This window comes from Centruroides vittatus, unplaced genomic scaffold (genome assembly GCF_030686945.1).
Source record: "Centruroides vittatus isolate TY-2023 unplaced genomic scaffold, ASM3068694v2 contig_12, whole genome shotgun sequence".
NCBI classification, from domain to species: domain Eukaryota; kingdom Metazoa; phylum Arthropoda; class Arachnida; order Scorpiones; family Buthidae; genus Centruroides; species Centruroides vittatus.
The window spans coordinates 1-18,423 of record NW_027120767.1 but is presented as its reverse complement, the minus strand read 5'-3'; the positions used below and the strand labels follow the sequence as shown (position 1 = coordinate 18,423).

The following is an 18,423-nucleotide window of genomic DNA, read 5'->3' as shown; positions in this document are numbered from 1 at the left end:
TAACGTCACAGCGTCACATCAACCTTCTGTCAACTTTTACACCTGAGAGCGAAACATCTGTTCGGTTCTCAGACACAAGAACGACGCTTTCTCATCACCTCTCGACCAATGTCTCGATTTCATCAGTTGAATGTAGAACAGAACAACAAATTTAGTTAGTTGTAGCCCAGATCTACAATCACCATGATCTCTGGTTCCGTAGCGCTTCTATTCGAATAATTCTGTCGTCCATCGGACTTATCGCCGACCGACCTAATTGGACTAACTTCGCGTTACGAACTAAAGACTTACAAGAGAATCAACCTAACTTCAGTTATTTATCGCCACGCGAATCTTATGTAAATTCTCTCTCTTTTGAGAATCGCGACGTTAGGCTTATCTACCCTTTTCAATTAAATGTATAAATAAATGTTTGGTTAACGACATCCTGTATAAATAAATGTTGTTTGGTTAACGAGGTCTCTGCGAGAGTTACCGCTACGGTTTCCGTGTCAGCTAGGACACGGTGGTGTTAATACTTTTATCTTTAACAATTACCCAAACGGATTACTAAAAAAATGGATAACTACATTTATAAAAAACAGATTCAATGTTAAAGATAAAAATGAGACTATTACATATACGTCATTCCCCTATATTAAAGAAACATTTGAAAAATATAGAAAAGTTTTCAGAAAACATGGCGTTATACTATCAGCCAAACTAAAAAATAAAATTAAAAACAACCTCAATAGCAATAAAATTGAAAATAACGAAATACTAAACGAAGCAGGAGTGGTATATGAGATAAAATGTACGTGTAAAAAATCAGCAATATACGTTTGAGAAACAGGAAGGCAATTCAGAACCAGAATAAAAGAACACGAAGCAGCAATTAGACTTGAATGTAACAAATCACTGCAGCAGGTTTGGATGCACGATCAATGAAAAAAAGTGTAAAAATAATCCACAGAGAAGAAGACTGTTAATAATGCTTTGTTTATGTTTTGATGAATCAATTCCACTAGAATGCGAGAATTTATTTTCCGATTGAAAATTCTAAAATCGCAGAATCATTTAATTGTTAACATCGGTAAATTAATTGAATGATTATATGATGAATGAGAAATTACAATTTCGCCTAAAGTACAGCGAAAACAACAGAATTTATATGTTTTTCTACAGAATTCCGTAAATTTTCTGTTCGTTATAAAAAAAATTTAAACTCGTGTAAAAACGATTGAAAATATTCTCTTTATAATTTAAAATATAAAAACCCTTACAATTACAAAGTGGCCGCTACGAACGAATTTCTATTAGGAATTTCAAAATCAATTATATTCTCAAACCTACAGTTCTGAAGTTCCCTAGTTCTTGCAGAATCTTAATGGCGGCACGACAGTACCGGAAAATACACGAACTTTTTCTGGAAACTTGTGGATAATCGGTGCAAATAGAGTTGATCTTTGGGTTGATGATATAATTATTGATAACCAAATTGACCATACTCGCCCCTTTTCGAGACAAAATGAACAATTTTGCATTGAAAAAAGGCGAGAATGGTTATGAAATTTATGAAAGTTTATAGATAAACCAAGAGAGCGGCAAATAATCTATTTTCTTTGTATTTAAATATCGAATAAATTTATAGCAAATGACTATAACTGATTAATAGTCATTTTTTAACATAACTAGACAAATACAGAATGCTGTATTTTCTCAATTAAGCATTTACAATAATTTTAGAAAATAAGTTATTAGAATAAAAACAATACTTTAAAAAGTACTTAATGAATCTCTAAGCTATTATAAGTGCGAAACAACTGTTGGTTCTTGTTTAATCGTGACAATCAAAGCGATCTTCATTGGTTGTGTTGCTCACTCCCAGGTCGTTAAGAACGATTGAATTTGTTTTTTCGTGGATTTACTGTTTATTCGCGCTTCCTGGTGTTACAACATTACTACTTCCGGAGATGTCTGCTCCTCCAGACAACCTAAACAGATCTTTGAGTGGAGCCATCTAAGTGCAATACGTTCTAATAAAAGCTAACATTACAGGAAAATAAAAGTGACAATTACAAATTTCTATATTAATTCCGAAATATATCCGCTAAGAGAATTTTAGATATTTAATTACGTGATTCAATATGAAATGTAATTTCATAATAATAAATTACAACAATAAGCTGCTTTTAACAATATTCTATTGTTGAAAATTGCTGAGCGAAAATGATGCGAAGCGTAAGAAAGATATTTTTGCAAATGTTGAGTGATAAGGAGAAGCGAAAGAAGTAAATATCCTCATTAATTATATCTGTTATTAACACTTATTTAATGTTCATTCGAAAATAATCGAATTTTTTTCCAGGAGAGAGAATAACGCTGAACCGGATGGTCAGCGAGATAATGAATATCTCATAAAGGTAAGATATTGCTATTTTTCTAGAGAAATCGAAGTTATTTGTCACTAATATTCAGTTATTAGCGATTTTTAAAAATATTTTTTCTGATAATAGATGATTTTTATTATTGACTTTTTTTAGAATGACGAAACTTTGCATGGAACAAAGTGTCTCCCCGTAAAGAAAGAGAATTCGCAGTTCCGAGGCAAGAATCTTAAAGAAAACAGGAAAATTTATCGCATTCTGTAGAAACGTATTCTATAAACTCTGTTGTTGTCGTTGTAATTTGGCAGATATTTCCGATTCACGGGTAAGTTCTCGTTCTTCGTATACACTTAATGCTTCACTCACCAAGTTTACAATTAAATGATTCTGCGATTTTAGAATTGTCAATCGGAAAATTCTCAATTCGGAGTTGACACTTCTAAACATAATAAAGAAATTATTTAATGACTACGAATTTCAAAAAATTGGAAAGGGCACTTTTGGAACTGTTTATTTGGCTCGCTCTAAAAAACTCTGACGAAAAAATGGCTTTGAAAGTTGTCGAGAGGAAGAGCTTTTGTCTTGCACAGGTACGTTTTGAGCTTTGTTGTTCATATTCTTCGTCGTGTAATAATAGAAAAGTATTTGACAACAAGTCCAAATAATATAAAATAATTTAATAAGCATATTATACCTTTAATAAAAGAAAATCATTTTAAAATCAATTAGTTATCTAATTTTGATCAATGTTACTTTAAATATCGAATTTACGACATTGCATATGAAAATCTGATGGGTAGAGTTGCGAAATTGATGACTAGTACAAATGAATACAATATCTGCTGTTATGTAGGCCTATACATTAGGATAAGAAACTGGATTACAAAAACGAACGAAACGAACGAAGGTGAAATTACTCCTAAACTACAACTACAGAAAGTAATTTTTCTTGAAATATTTTTCTTAAAAACATTTTTAATAAAGAAGCTAAGAGTGCCTGTTCTTGTCTGATAAAATTCTTCTAACTCCTTCATGTAGCAAAATATAAAAAGTTTCTGTACACCCCTCTTTAAATATTTTTTCGTACAGAATAATTTGTTGATACCTTTTAACAATTCTTATGATCTCGATGATATCTAAGCTATATCACAATAAATGATTGAGCAAAGTAAAATGATTTGTACAAATGTCACAGTGTGCCACGAATGTGAAATATGAGCCTCATTATAAAGTGTACGGATCTTCGTCAATGCCATCCGGCTGCATTTCCATTCCACCAAGGTTTCCGATAAGTAATTGCTTGAGTAAAACAGGTAAAATGTCTGGTAGTGCATTGTAGACATCTCGCTACCGTCTTCATCCAGTTGTTCATAAACGCGTAATTCTGAATCATTTCGGATTCTTTCTGTTGATCCGGTTTCGCATTTGCAGATTCGATGATATCTTGAGTGGTATATTCAGAAATTTTATCAAAATTGTGTAATTCTTTACTCGAGACCGTAGAGTGCCGCTGATGCTTTTCAGCATCAGCGGCAGCATTTTTATCAAAATTTAAGTTCAATAAAGGTGGTCTATCCGGCGATGACGGATGGACCGGTGGAGTATACGACACTTCCATGTCGCTACACATACTCAGTTCGTCAGTTGGTGAGTACACTTCGATGCTTTCTTTATCCAGAACGTTGTGTTCTGATATTCCAAAATCGTGAGAATTTCTTTTGCAATTAAGATTGTTGGGTTTCTGATACGAAACTTTGTTTACATCTTTCGGACTGCATTCCTTTTGTAAAGTTTGCTCAGATTCGTGCTTTTCATTTAAATAGATGCCACGTTGCGAATAATCATCAGAACTGGCATCTTTGGTAACTTCTTTCTGGACTTTTGCTGTGTTTTTATCTAATTTGCACAAATTAACGCAATATTCCATTATGTATGGCAGCATGGATTGAGTCTTTTCACCATTCTCGACATTTATAAAGTTAGCTTCTTTTAAAGAGAATGCTGTTTCATTGAAAGAACTTTCGTTTTTGTGAAAATTTGAACATTTAGAATCAAACTCCTTAAATTTATTTAAATTTTCTGATTGTTGATTGAGGGGTATAGAACTTATTGTAGAGACTGGTGGACTATTAAAACGTTCAGGAGAGAGCTTCAGATTCTGGCGCTCTGTCGAATCAAAAACTTTGTTGCTTAGTATATGATTCGTCTTTTCGTTGTAAGCGTAACTAGCTTCTGAAACAGTCTCGTAAAAACACGAGTTTTTCTCCAATTTTCTATTGATATTATTTTCTTGGAGTTTTATAGAATCGTACATACTTTCGATACTTGCAGTCGAGTATTCTGGAGTGGCGCTCTGAGGCGTTCGAATTTCTTCGGCTTTTCTACTCGAAAATAGTTCGTTCTCCATTGGATAATAGTCGATTTTCTGTTTCTTAAGAGGTAATTCTGCATTATTGTGAAGAGATGTCCCTTTTCGGATTTCGATAATCTAAATTCACGTTTCCACACTGAAGCTTAATTCTCGGATCACTCGGACAAGATTGTCTAGGTGCCCAGTTGCAAAAACATTCGTCGAGATATTGAATCTTTTGAGCTTCTGAAGAGATTTCTTGTAATGGCATTCCTTCTGTAATTGTGACTCTGCTCGATTTATTCGTTGCTGCCAAAACATTACTATTGCTGTTGCTACTGTTATAAAGGCAATTTTCCCCCTTAAGTCGTAAATCTTTACACAGATTTTTTTTGTTAAAATTAACTACGTAGAACTCTTCGTCTAGCATTTTTGCTTTCACTTCGTGACTTGCAGTTTGCTTATCATCTTGCAGTTTGGATATGTTTTCGATAATTTTTTCATTAGCAACATTTACAAATTCTAATAAATTAGCTTGCGTGGAAACTGATTTTGTAGAACCATTCGAAATTCGCTGTTTGATTTTGCTCTGAAGGAGCTTGAATCGAGTCTTTTCGGTATGTACAGAAATAGATTTCTTTGGTATCACAGTTTCTAAGTCAGTCTGAATGGTACAAGAATTACGTTTCCAACTTCTTGTTTGTGTGGCAACGTTCTTCGTGCCTGCGCACGAAAAAAATTTGGTGATCGTTCGAAAATTATGGTCCGAATAAAGAGAAGAGTCGTCTTCGCTCAGAAGTATTTTCATTGCAAAATGCAATATTTCTTTGCTGGTTTCACATTTACAGGATGATCTCTTACATTCTAAAATCTGAATGATGAGTTTGGCAACGATCGCGGGGCTGATACTCGGAGGCAGATGCAAATTTCGTTTCACAGTTTCGCCAGCCATCACTCATTTTCCTGTAAAACAGAGAAAGAAAAACATGAATAAAATTTGCTGATAATCAAGATTTTCTAATAAAATATTCAACTTTTCAATCAATGTCACCCTGCTGAATCTAGCAGACTTGATGCGCTACCAATCCTTTTTTTTAGATTCAGCGAGATGACATGCAAACAAAAGAAAGGTGTCCCAATGGAAAGTTCTATCAGGACTCCTGTGCGAACTAGTGCTACGTGAGCTGGAAAAAGACATCGTCAAAGATTTCGTCGAGGACATTATAATTTACAAACGATATGTCGATGACATTTTTATAATTTGAAATAATAACCGACAAATTCAAGAATTTTTACTTGCAATCAATAATAATGATCTTGGTTTAAAACTAAAACTAGAACAAAAAAGCTATACTCATCTTCATTTTTTGGACATTGATACAAGATTTAAACAAGGAAATATAAACACGGGTGTGTATCTAAAACCCACACATGCTCCTCTCTACATGCCATCTTGGTCCAACGACTCGTATAAATATAAATTATCAGCATTTAAAGCACTTATCAGAAGAGCATTTTTATGTTGTATCAACGTGCAGGGCCGTCTCAAAAAGATTAATAAAATTAAAAGTCTTGCAAAACTTTGGGTTACAAAACCGCAACAATTGAAGGGCTGGTCAAAGGTAACAGAAAATAAAGGCAAAAAAAGATAATAGCTCAGAAGGAATTAACAAATTCACATACAATAGGCATTTAGGAGGTGTGGCGAATAAGTTAGTTTCTTATAAAAATTCGAGAATGGTCTATAAAAGAGTACCCAATATCTATAGCTTACTGCGGAACGATAAAGATGGAGTAAAAAAGGAAGAGAAAGCTGGAGTATATAAAATATCATTTGAAAATCAACAATTAGGAATCGAAAAAGATTATGTGGGTGTGACTAGAAGAAACCTGGCGGTACGTCTGCGAAAGCATAGATACAACGTTGAAAAAAAGGACACAATACGATAGTAGCGATTATGGTTGACTGCAAGAGCGGATGTAAAATGGGAAGAGGCGAAAGTCATTAAAACGGTGCACTCTCCATCCATTGCGTTGGCGATGGAAAAGCTGGAAATTTATAAAAGTAAAATGAAAGACCGTTGCCTAAATGCTAGGAATGCTAATGCGCTTCCAACAGCGTGAAAACATATGAATAATTGAACAAAAACCCTTAAATCATGTTTCTTCATAGTTAGCTTTGTTTACTATGTTTGTTTATTTATTTGTTTATTTATTTAATATACACACTTCTATCAATTTTTTTTTAAATGTTCGAAAACATTTAAAAAATACGTTCCAATACGTTCCATATTGGAACATTTATAGTAAACCTGACGATGGCCTATATAAATAGGTTGAAAACGTTTGTAAAAATAAACGAATTTTAAAATCAGCAAAAAATTGAGTGTTGATGAAACTGAAGTTAACAAAGTTCTATGTAAACTTAATGGACTTTGTCTTGTAACGGACAACGTCGTTTTCCGTAATATTTATCGATTCACACAATTTAATAATTTTCGCTTCACCAGTGTCAACTGTCGGCTATGAAAAATCGCTAAGAACTCTAAAAATTCAAATAATTCCGAAAATAGCCATTCCGTTTGTTAATCGCTAAATCGAATTTTTAAATTATAGAAAAGACAAGAAACTGAAGAAAATCTTTTCTGTCTTTATTAAACGTTCAATTCAATCGACGTTCGAGAAGAAACACACATTATATATGTACACAAGACATAATCAAGCCTGGCATTTTTATCGAAAAATATGAATGACGGATTTTTGGGCTGAAATTAAGCTTAACGCTTGATTAATTAAACTATATAATTTAAAAGTGCGGGTAAGTCGCCATCTTGTACTATAAAGGCTAATGCATAATGGGACTAATTATCTTATCGCATTCCAACTTACCATCTGATCTTCCGAACCTTCGATCTCAAAATGGCGTCTAATTACAGAACGATTCCGTAGCCGTAGTTCTGGTTTTTACCACGAGATGCCGCTAGTTTCGTTAGTGACAGAGCACTTTTGGTGTTTTCTCACTTCTGTAGAGCAACAATATATGCATGTAAGTGTATAGGTATATAATTAGGTAAGCCTCTGTCTACATTAATGAAAAGCATATAAATTATGAGAACAATTTTACAAAAACTTTCTACTGAGCAATGGTTTGTAAAGGACTATGTATGTCTTCATGGAGTATCAGTAATCTGCAGTTGGAAAACCACTGATCTACAGGACTGTCAAGAACTGTTAAATAACTGCTTACATCTTTTAATTAGCAAACAAAAGCAAATTTCAATTTAAAAAAATATATTAATAATAAATTAAATTATATAATTTCATTAATTTTAAAGCTGAATTATTTTAATATGCATGCTTTTTTGTTAAAATTCAAATATTTTTCTTTTCAGGTGGCAATGGTAGAAGTCGAACTAAGCGAAAGCTAAGTTGAACTTTCACCATTGCCACCCATTGCTGGTTCCAGCACCATTCTTACCTCTTCTTGGCTGCAGTCTTGTTAGTATGTTTGGACATCTGGACATTTCTTACGACTCTTATCAGCCTGATCGTGATCATCTTTGGATATCATTGACTTCTTTTATTGTGCTAACAGATTACTCAGTTATCAGATTATCGTTTTCTCCAAATATTCGCTAATTAATGTTACATCAATCTGTATTTAAGCGTAATAATTTCGCTAACAGATAATGTATCGATCAATCGGTATTTATTTCTATATACTGCATTCTATATACTTTAAATGATGATATATTTATGAACATTAACACACTAAAAGATAATAAAATACTACTTATTAATATAAAAAGTATATATTAACAGTATGAGAACCTACTATAAAATTTAAACAGGAATAATATTACACTCTGAGTTCGATAAATGAACTATTCATACCCAGAGAATATTATTTTTGCCGAATTAATAGAAACAATATTTCAAATTAGTAATTTATTTATAGACGAACACGTATCCAAGACTATTTGTTTTCTACTCAATTACATTCTTTTAAGCTTCACGTTTCATGGCCAAGTGGTCTTTGTTCCCTGAACACTGGGACTTCGGTCGTGGATTCGCACCTCGTTCGGACGTGGACGCCCGGCCACGTGCAGTTTTCCGGGTTTTCTCCACGTCTGTAGATAGGGCCCAGTTTCTTTTAAAAAGAGTTTTCGGTAGGCATTTCCCTAGGCAGATCGCCCAAGTGTTGCGTTGCCATAACTAAACAAACAAACAAGTTTCTGATCAGTATCATATAGTTCGTTCTTATGTGAGTACGTATTCAAAGGCTATACACTAGTAAAATTCGGCCTTGAAATCTTTAAAGGTACGAAACTTTTCCACGTGCCAAAACCGCAAACAACAAATAGGCAGTGGCGTAGCTAGGGTGGAGCAAGTGGGGCACGTGCCCCGGGCGCCTTTCAAAGGGAGACGCGCAAAATCGCCAATTATTAAATTCAAAAATCAAAATAAACCAATTCATATCAAACAATCTCGTCCGCGACTTACGCGCTTTGCGAATGAGCGAAGGGAAATGAGTGCACTTGCTCGTTCGAATTCGACACTTCTCGCGCAGTTGTTTATTTTGTTTACATGTGATCTGTGATTCTGATTTGAATAATCCCGAGCGAGCGAGAGTTATTGAAGCTACTTGATTTGTTACCTAATTGTCAGTGTCGAGATAGAATCGTCTGGACGTACGATTCCCGCCTTTTCTTGTTTTTTTTTATTTTATTTCAAATTAGTCGACGCTGCAGAAGTCGGTTGGAAAACGACCAGTAGTTTTGAATCCACGATCGCTGATTGGCCGAGGATCATCGGACCATAGCCAGACCTACGACAGAGCTAGGTAGCACTAATTGGTTAATTAATCAAACTTAACTTCAATCCGTATAAAAGCTTAAAGTTTTGGTGGGAAAAGGGGAGTTGGCCAAACGGACGGTTTTATTTAGTGCATCTGTTTTTTATATTAAAATAATTTACGAAGGGGCGCAACTTTAATGCGTGCCCTAGGCGCCATTTTCGACTGCTACGCCCCTGCAAATAAGCCATCACGTGATCTAGTAAACGATACTCGGATTTTTCTATGTTTATAAATACTTGTCATGTTCTATAATCTACGTAAAATATTAGCAGATCGATCGGATCAACGCGGGGTCGATATTATCGGTAAAGATTGGCGCGTGTAAATGAAAATCGTTCGAAGCGCCCCTTAGTGGATACAAATGTAAATGGTGGGAATTTAAAAAATGTTCTTTTGAGTAAAAGTGTAACAATGCCCATATTATCTAGAAATGTAAAATAATGACCATTTTTCAAAATATAATTTGTTTTTTTAATAATTACTGCGATAATATAACTATACACTGTAGACGTTCAATGTGCTTTTGAAGTTTACAATATAAAATCGAATATTTATATTTATTCAAATTTTTATTATTTATATTTTTACACAAAGAATAAACCAACAACGAGTAGCTGCACTTTCTCCAGTCACATTTAAAATTTTAGTGGCGCCATCTCTTATCATATATAAGTTTTCAAAATAAAATATTTTTAAACTATTATAGAGCTTAATTTTCAGAGTAGGAATGAGTTTTATAGTTAAAGAAGATCGAAATTCTAATAACGAGTATGACCGTTATTAGTGCTAATTCTACTGGAGTTACACATTTCCTCACCCATCGACCTACCTCTAACTACCAAGATTTGATGACATCAAGGCCCTGAATAAACAAACAAACCTCCCTGCAAAATTTCAGGAATTTTCGACTAAAGTCACAGGCGTTATTAAGGTTCAAATAGAGTGAACAAATTCGTGTCCCCTCGCACATAAACTAATATCTATACATATTGAAATTACCCCAAATATATAAATATATATATACAAGTATATTTCATTTCGCGACGTTTCACGGTGTCTTGAGTGCAAAAATATAAAAATCTGAGAGGGTCATTTTCCCGGACCGCCGGATACTTTCCCTCGGTAATAACAGCCGAAGAAACAGAAATTATACACAAGGTAACGAATTAAATGAAAACTATAATTTTTTAAAAATAAATGACATGAATTTATTCGGCGGGACGATGCAATGTTTTTGTTCTCCGACACGTTTCGTATCATTTTCTCACGTTTATTCAATATATGTTTAGAACATAGCACAAAACAACTTTACTTATTAACATTCAGGATATAGGAAAAAGAATTGACTCGTCACTCATTTCATTGGATACAGATGTTTATCATAAACGAATTCCGAAAATTATTAAATAAACAAATAATAATGACGAACAGTTTGTACATTAAGACAGCGGTCCCCAACCTTTTTATCGCCTCGGACCGATCAACGTTTGATAATTTTACCGCGGCCCGCTGAGGCGGGACGTTGATTGTTTATATTTTAAATTGTTTTGATTTAATAATTTTAATTTAATTGTATTTAGACATGCCTTTAAAATAAAAGACAGTTACACCAAAACACGAATATAAAGTAATTTAATATTTTAACTCACGGGTTTAGGTGACGTCTTTCAGCTCCGGGTTAATTTCTTGTTTATTGAATGTCGCACAAACCCTAGAGAAATACACCACAGTAAATAAAATGGAAATAATTTAATGTTCCTTGGGCGGACCCGTACCATTTGATCTACGGATTGAGAGTTGAAGACCACTGCATTGAGAGACAGGAAAGAAATTCCAATACTCTGGTGTCAAAATGGAAAATCGACTCGTAATTTAACGTAGACGTCATCACTCAGTCAGAGGATATTTCATTTCTGGTAAGAGAAAACATGTTATAACTTTTTCGAAATTCCGTACGCGAGAATTTCTAATCTAAACAATTGCAATCTAATCATCATTTATCATTTAGTTAGTTAAACGTTGGCCTGTCATAAAACTGCTTGAATGTAACGAGAATTGAACATTCACCATTGATTAGGCATCAATCGGGATCCGTGACTAACGTCAGGATGGCCGAGCGGTCTAAGGCGCCAGACTCAAGATAGACTCTTCCTGTATAACGCAGGACCGTGTATTCTGGTCCACGATAGTGGGCGTGGGTTCGAATCCCACTCCTGACATGTACTTTTTTTCTATTTTTATGTACGGTCGATCGAAAATGTCTATTTTAGTGTGAAGTTGGATTCAGCGCCTGGAAGACATTTTGTAATTCATTTGGTTCGAAATTTTAATGATAATTTGGTCAGAAGCGTGCAACATGTTGAATTCCGTTTTGAGGCCATGGCAAAAGTAGAATAAAGTTATTGAAACATTTATAAGCCTCAAACAGAAACTCTGCTTCGCACACACGCGCGAAGCAGAGTTATTGTTCTAAATTCAAAGCAAAAGAAGTTTCCGAATTCTACTGTCGCTGTTGCCTTCATTTGCACAAACGATGACAGGGGCGAAGAAGAAAAAAAGGCCCCACCGAGATTTGAACTCGGATCACTGGATTCAGAGTCCAGAGTGCTAACCATTACACCATGGGACCTCACACAGACCCGCATGTCGCATATCACCTTAATGCATTGCAGATTGCCTTATCGACTATCGCGTAAAGATATCGCCGCATCTGTTGTTGCCGATAATGGAAATTTCTCCGTCTGCACTTTCCGTTAAAAAGCGAAGCTGTTGCCACAAATCTGTCAGAAGAATGCTGTCGCGAAGAGAATGAAGGTTACTGTCATTGAACGGGGTGAAAAAGAATTTAAGAAACGTGTTTCGTTTCGTCATGTAGACCGTAAATTGACCGTTTAGCAAATAAATAGTAAATTGTCGATGGCTGTCCGATCGGTGTGTAAATAATCGAATCATTTATTCGTTTCGAGCGTACTACGTGTTTTTATCGGAAGCGGTCACGACAGAGGCACGATACTGTCACCAACTGACGCTTGGATTGCACGAAATCGTGCAATGCAATTGTTAGTCGGCGATTTCCGCAGCGAAAGACAGCATGAGATCGAAAATACTTCAGCCGAATCGTTGAACGACGCCCATCAAATTAGATAACGCGAAGAAAGGCGAGATTGTTTCGTCCTGCGCAGATGACGATAAGTCTTTTGCGACGCTCAAATTTCCGTTGCATGCAATAATGTCTGTTGGCACGCTGATTGGCTTTTAAATAGTCTTTTGAGAAGTGCCTCGTGCGGAGGTCTCATGGTGTAACGGTAAGCACTCTGGACTTTGAATCCAGCGATCCGAGTTCGAATCTCGGTGAGACCTTTTGTCTTTTTCTGTCGTCGAAGCTCGTGCCCTATGCGATTATGACGTCTTGAACGTGTTTTGAATTTTCCGGAATTTTTTGGCCATTTACAAGCGGCATTTGCAACATATGCAGAAAAACCTGCTGCAGGATAGCGTACAGTGCCTGTCTGTCTCTATGTCAACCGTATTGCACGCAATCAAAACTGTTCATTATGATATTTATTGTGTAATCGTGTTACAATAGCCAAGAACTTTTGACCAATAAATATCTAGCCTTATCGTTGTAGTCGCTGCCAAAATAGAAAAACGTTTTATACTTTCTTTTTTTCGTGTACATATCAAATAAGTGTTAAAATCGCGTAAAGTTTAATGTAGCGAATTTATTCGATTTTAATGCTGATGATGATTCGTAATTTTAATTACAGTTGGCGTGTTAAGCAAAAACATTAAAAATCTGTAAGTTTCGTTCACATGAAAGACAAATATCGTAAGTTCTTGTAGAAGAAATATTTAAATCACCAGCACAGAAACGAGAAAAAAAATATATATTATTTATTTATAAGCCATTTGTTTTCAAAATTCTTAGAGTTGCAATTAAAAAAATAACCAGCAATTATTGATGGTGACACGGTCACAATGCCGGGCGAAAATTTTTAATTTATTTAAATTAGAATAGATCTTCTGAATCTCAAATCAGTTCTGTAGTGTCTCGCCCCGGTACATAATACTTTTCCGTTATCAACAGAGTCGTGCCTGTCATCTATTTAACTCTTTTCAAAAAAATAGATTTGAATTGAAATAAAGTGATTTCTGGCTTTCATCGCAGGTTCATATATAGTTAATCGTGGCCTCCCGCCCCCTAATCTTTTTATATCTGATCTCGACTTTCATCTATCTAACTGCGTTCTCGAGAATAAGGAAGGCCAGAAAGGCGGATGACGGTGGGCTTTTATAGATCTACAATGGTTTCAAATTGCAGCCCAACAACAATATAGAAACAACAGTTCGAGAAGATTCTCTCAAGTTACCGGAGTGAACTAGTTTACAACTGCTCACATTTTTAGTTTTTTAGTTCAATTTAGTTCTTTAGTTCCTGCTTGCAGAGCTTACCAGTGGCCAAGTGGTCTTTGTTCCCTGAACACTGGGACTTCGGTCGTGGATTCGCACCTCGTTCGGACGTGGACGCCCGGCCACGTGCAGTTTTCCGGGTTTTCTCCACGTCTGTAGATAGGGCCCAGTTTCTTTTAAAAAGAGTTTTCGGTAGGCATTTCCCTAGGCAGATCGCCCAAGTGTTGCGTTGCCATAACTAAACAAACAAACAAGTTTCTGATCAGTATCATATAGTTCGTTCTTATGTGAGTACGTATTCAAAGGCTATACACTAGTAAAATTCGGCCTTGAAATCTTTAAAGGTACGAAACTTTTCCACGTGCCAAAACCGCAAACAACAAATAGGCAGTGGCGTAGCTAGGGTGGAGCAAGTGGGGCACGTGCCCCGGGCGCCTTTCAAAGGGAGACGCGCAAAATCGCCAATTATTAAATTCAAAAATCAAAATAAACCAATTCATATCAAACAATCTCGTCCGCGACTTACGCGCTTTGCGAATGAGCGAAGGGAAATGAGTGCACTTGCTCGTTCGAATTCGACACTTCTCGCGCAGTTGTTTATTTTGTTTACATGTGATCTGTGATTCTGATTTGAATAATCCCGAGCGAGCGAGAGTTATTGAAGCTACTTGATTTGTTACCTAATTGTCAGTGTCGAGATAGAATCGTCTGGACGTACGATTCCCGCCTTTTCTTGTTTTTTTTTATTTTATTTCAAATTAGTCGACGCTGCAGAAGTCGGTTGGAAAACGACCAGTAGTTTTGAATCCACGATCGCTGATTGGCCGAGGATCATCGGACCATAGCCAGACCTACGACAGAGCTAGGTAGCACTAATTGGTTAATTAATCAAACTTAACTTCAATCCGTATAAAAGCTTAAAGTTTTGGTGGGAAAAGGGGAGTTGGCCAAACGGACGGTTTTATTTAGTGCATCTGTTTTTTATATTAAAATAATTTACGAAGGGGCGCAACTTTAATGCGTGCCCTAGGCGCCATTTTCGACTGCTACGCCCCTGCAAATAAGCCATCACGTGATCTAGTAAACGATACTCGGATTTTTCTATGTTTATAAATACTTGTCATGTTCTATAATCTACGTAAAATATTAGCAGATCGATCGGATCAACGCGGGGTCGATATTATCGGTAAAGATTGGCGCGTGTAAATGAAAATCGTTCGAAGCGCCCCTTAGTGGATACAAATGTAAATGGTGGGAATTTAAAAAATGTTCTTTTGAGTAAAAGTGTAACAATGCCCATATTATCTAGAAATGTAAAATAATGACCATTTTTCAAAATATAATTTGTTTTTTTAATAATTACTGCGATAATATAACAATACACTGTAGATGTTCAATGTGCTTTTGAAGTTTACAATATAAAATCGAATATTTATATTTATTCAAATTTTTATTATTTATATTTTTACACAAAGAATAAACCAACAACGAGTAGCTGCACTTTCTCCAGTCACATTTAAAATTTTAGTGGCGCCATCTCTTATCATATATAAGTTTTCAAAATAAAATATTTTTAAACTATTATAGAGCTTAATTTTCAGAGTAGGAATGAGTTTTATAGTTAAAGAAGATCGAAATTCTAATAACGAGTATGACCGTTATTAGTGCTAATTCTACTGGAGTTACACATTTCCTCACCCATCGACCTACCTCTAACTACCAAGATTTGATGACATCAAGGCCCTGAATAAACAAACAAACCTCCCTGCAAAATTTCAGGAATTTTCGACTAAAGTCACAGGCGTTATTAAGGTTCAAATAGAGTGAACAAATTCGTGTCCCCTCGCACATAAACTAATATCTATACATATTGAAATTACCCCAAATATATAAATATATATATACAAGTATATTTCATTTCGCGACGTTTCACGGTGTCTTGAGTGCAAAAATATAAAAATCTGAGAGGGTCATTTTCCCGGACCGCCGGATACTTTCCCTCGGTAATAACAGCCGAAGAAACAGAAATTATACACAAGGTAACGAATTAAATGAAAACTATAATTTTTTAAAAATAAATGACATGAATTTATTCGGCGGGACGATGCAATGTTTTTGTTCTCCGACACGTTTCGTATCATTTTCTCACGTTTATTCAATATATGTTTAGAACATAGCACAAAACAACTTTACTTATTAACATTCAGGATATAGGAAAAAGAATTGACTCGTCACTCATTTCATTGGATACAGATGTTTATCATAAACGAATTCCGAAAATTATTAAATAAACAAATAATAATGACGAACAGTTTGTACATTAAGACAGCGGTCCCCAACCTTTTTATCGCCTCGGACCGATCAACGTTTGATAATTTTACCGCGGCCCGCTGAGGCGGGACGTTGATTGTTTATATTTTAAATTGTTTTGATTTAATAATTTTAATTTAATTGTATTTAGACATGCCTTTAAAATAAAAGACAGTTACACCAAAACACGAATATAAAGTAATTTAATATTTTAACTCACGGGTTTAGGTGACGTCTTTCAGCTCCGGGTTAATTTCTTGTTTATTGAATGTCGCACAAACCCTAGAGAAATACACCACAGTAAATAAAATGGAAATAATTTAATGTTCCTTGGGCGGACCCGTACCATTTGATCTACGGATTGAGAGTTGAAGACCACTGCATTGAGAGACAGGAAAGAAATTCCAATACTCTGGTGTCAAAATGGAAAATCGACTCGTAATTTAACGTAGACGTCATCACTCAGTCAGAGGATATTTCATTTCTGGTAAGAGAAAACATGTTATAACTTTTTCGAAATTCCGTACGCGAGAATTTCTAATCTAAACAATTGCAATCTAATCATCATTTATCATTTAGTTAGTTAAACGTTGGCCTGTCATAAAACTACTTGAATGTAACGAGAATTGAACATTCACCATTGATTAGGCATCAATCGGGATCCGTGACTAACGTCAGGATGGCCGAGCGGTCTAAGGCGCCAGACTCAAGATAGACTCTTCCTGTATAACGCAGGACCGTGTATTCTGGTCCACGATAGTGGGCGTGGGTTCGAATCCCACTCCTGACATGTACTTTTTTTCTATTTTTATGTACGGTCGATCGAAAATGTCTATTTTAGTGTGAAGTTGGATTCAGCGCCTGGAAGACATTTTGTAATTCATTTGGTTCGAAATTTTAATGATAATTTGGTCAGAAGCGTGCAACATGTTGAATTCCGTTTTGAGGCCATGGCAAAAGTAGAATAAAGTTATTGAAACATTTATAAGCCTCAAACAGAAACTCTGCTTCGCACACACGCGCGAAGCAGAGTTATTGTTCTAAATTCAAAGCAAAAGAAGTTTCCGAATTCTACTGTCGCTGTTGCCTTCATTTGCACAAACGATGACAGGGGCGAAGAAGAAAAAAAGGCCCCACCGAGATTTGAACTCGGATCACTGGATTCAGAGTCCAGAGTGCTAACCATTACACCATGGGACCTCACACAGACCCGCATGTCGCATATCACCTTAATGCATTGCAGATTGCCTTATCGACTATCGCGTAAAGATATCGCCGCATCTGTTGTTGCCGATAATGGAAATTTCTCCGTCTGCACTTTCCGTTAAAAAGCGAAGCTGTTGCCACAAATCTGTCAGAAGAATGCTGTCGCGAAGAGAATGAAGGTTACTGTCATTGAACGGGGTGAAAAAGAATTTAAGAAACGTGTTTCGTTTCGTCATGTAGACCGTAAATTGACCGTTTAGCAAATAAATAGTAAATTGTCGATGGCTGTCCGATCGGTGTGTAAATAATCGAATCATTTATTCGTTTCGAGCGTACTACGTGTTTTTATCGGAAGCGGTCACGACAGAGGCACGATACTGTCACCAACTGACGCTTGGATTGCACGAAATCGTGCAATGCAATTGTTAGTCGGCGATTTCCGCAGCGAAAGACAGCATGAGATCGAAAATACTTCAGCCGAATCGTTGAACGACGCCCATCAAATTAGATAACGCGAAGAAAGGCGAGATTGTTTCGTCCTGCGCAGATGACGATAAGTCTTTTGCGACGCTCAAATTTCCGTTGCATGCAATAATGTCTGTTGGCACGCTGATTGGCTTTTAAATAGTCTTTTGAGAAGTGCCTCGTGCGGAGGTCTCATGGTGTAACGGTAAGCACTCTGGACTTTGAATCAAGCGATCCGAGTTCGAATCTCGGTGAGACCTTTTGTCTTTTTCTGTCGTCGAAGCTCGTGCCCTATGCGATTATGACGTCTTGAACGTGTTTTGAATTTTCCGGAATTTTTTGGCCATTTACAAGCGGCATTTGCAACATATGCAGAAAAACCTGCTGCAGGATAGCGTACAGTGCCTGTCTGTCTCTATGTCAACCGTATTGCACGCAATCAAAACTGTTCATTATGA

At 35.9% G+C, this 18,423-nt stretch overlaps 1 long non-coding RNA gene and 6 other non-coding genes across 7 annotated transcripts; 5 read left to right on the top strand and 2 right to left on the bottom strand.

The window, feature by feature from the left end:
• Positions 1 to 2,205: 2,205 nt before the first annotated feature.
• LOC136983151 (uncharacterized) lies at positions 2,206 to 2,630 on the top strand. The gene is made up of 3 exons (XR_010881988.1): positions 2,206 to 2,270; positions 2,348 to 2,402; positions 2,523 to 2,630. It is a non-coding gene; the product is annotated as an uncharacterized lncRNA (long non-coding RNA).
• A 9,046-nt stretch (positions 2,631 to 11,676) lies between these two features.
• On the top strand, positions 11,677 to 11,793 carry TRNAL-CAA (transfer RNA leucine (anticodon CAA)). Its single transcript has 2 exons — positions 11,677 to 11,714; positions 11,748 to 11,793. It is a non-coding gene; the product is annotated as a tRNA-Leu (tRNA).
• A 338-nt stretch (positions 11,794 to 12,131) lies between these two features.
• On the bottom strand, positions 12,132 to 12,203 carry TRNAQ-CUG (transfer RNA glutamine (anticodon CUG)). Its single transcript has one exon. It is a non-coding gene; the product is annotated as a tRNA-Gln (tRNA).
• Positions 12,204 to 12,862: 659 nt separating this feature from the next.
• On the top strand, positions 12,863 to 12,934 carry TRNAQ-UUG (transfer RNA glutamine (anticodon UUG)). The gene has a single exon. It is a non-coding gene; the product is annotated as a tRNA-Gln (tRNA).
• A 4,033-nt stretch (positions 12,935 to 16,967) lies between these two features.
• TRNAL-CAA (transfer RNA leucine (anticodon CAA)) lies at positions 16,968 to 17,084 on the top strand. The gene is made up of 2 exons: positions 16,968 to 17,005; positions 17,039 to 17,084. It is a non-coding gene; the product is annotated as a tRNA-Leu (tRNA).
• Positions 17,085 to 17,422: 338 nt separating this feature from the next.
• On the bottom strand, positions 17,423 to 17,494 carry TRNAQ-CUG (transfer RNA glutamine (anticodon CUG)). Its single transcript has one exon. It is a non-coding gene; the product is annotated as a tRNA-Gln (tRNA).
• Positions 17,495 to 18,153: 659 nt separating this feature from the next.
• TRNAQ-UUG (transfer RNA glutamine (anticodon UUG)) lies at positions 18,154 to 18,225 on the top strand. The gene has a single exon. It is a non-coding gene; the product is annotated as a tRNA-Gln (tRNA).
• Positions 18,226 to 18,423: the final 198 nt, after the last annotated feature.